The sequence below is a fragment of the Cynoglossus semilaevis genome, chromosome 19, assembly GCF_000523025.1.
Source record: "Cynoglossus semilaevis isolate Cse_v1.0 chromosome 19, Cse_v1.0, whole genome shotgun sequence".
Lineage (NCBI taxonomy): Eukaryota > Metazoa > Chordata > Actinopteri > Pleuronectiformes > Cynoglossidae > Cynoglossus > Cynoglossus semilaevis.
In genome coordinates this window covers 13,591,549-13,592,432 of record NC_024325.1, presented here as the reverse complement: position 1 = coordinate 13,592,432, position 884 = coordinate 13,591,549, and the positions used below count along the sequence as shown (strand labels likewise).

Genomic DNA, 884 nt, shown 5'->3' with positions numbered 1-884 from the left:
TTTAGGCCTGCCCAAGTACATCTGGTTTTACTGCACAAATACTTCATACTGTTGGAGCTGGAACGTCTGGTTTTTTGGGTAAGTTCCTGGTATTTTTTATTCAGTTGTTTAGAGTATTAGTACAAAGTATTTTATTACAGGATGAGTGTAGAAAAATGTACCGTTTATTCTTATTGCACTTGTGTTTCCTGGATTTGTAGAACTTTAATGTTTATACCTATTGTTTACTTTAATGTTTTGACTTCATGTTAGCAGTGTAGCTTCAGGTTAGCAGCTTAGCTTTATGTTAGCAGCTTAGCTTCAGGTTAGCTTCATGTTAGCAGCTTAGCTTTAGGTTAGCAGGGTAGCTTTATGTTAGCAGCATAGCTTCAGGTTAGCAGCTTAGCTTCAGGTTAGCAGGGTAGGTTTATGTTAGCAGCTTAGCAGCGTAGCTTTATGTTAGCAGCTTAGCTTCATGTTTACATTTTTACACGACTCACTTTTCAATGTTTAAGTTTTTTAACTTGGTAAAATATCTTGTGTCTTCAAAGTGTACTACAACAAGTACACACATTGTCAGTACTAACGTCACATTTTTATTATTTCCACAGAAACCGGACGGAGGTGAAGACAGTGGAGATCAGTGTCAACAGGAAGGTGTGTCTCAGTGGCTGTAAAGTACGAGTCAATAAAGAGGCAAGTATTTATTACTGTTGATGTACTGCAGTTATCACAGTTTTACTATGATTGATTTGACACTTGTAAAAAAAACACACATTGTATCATTATTTACTTTATTTATTATTTGTGTCTTTGTTCTCTGTCATCCAGGTCATCACAGTCTCAAGGGTAGGACTCACCTCACCTGAGGTGGATGGTGGCCCCCTCCTCTGGGTAGGGGGGCG

The 884-nt window shown here is 38.2% G+C and overlaps 1 long non-coding RNA gene across 1 annotated transcript in view; it reads left to right on the top strand.

The window, feature by feature from the left end:
- Positions 1-674, top strand: part of LOC103395407 (uncharacterized) — a 6,047-nt gene extending 5,373 nt beyond the window's left edge. Inside the window, exons 6-7 of the long non-coding RNA XR_523262.3 lie at positions 6-78; positions 591-674. This is a non-coding gene — a long non-coding RNA (uncharacterized LOC103395407). The remainder of the gene's footprint in view (positions 1-5; positions 79-590) is intronic.
- The last annotated feature ends 210 nt before the right edge of the window (positions 675-884 follow it).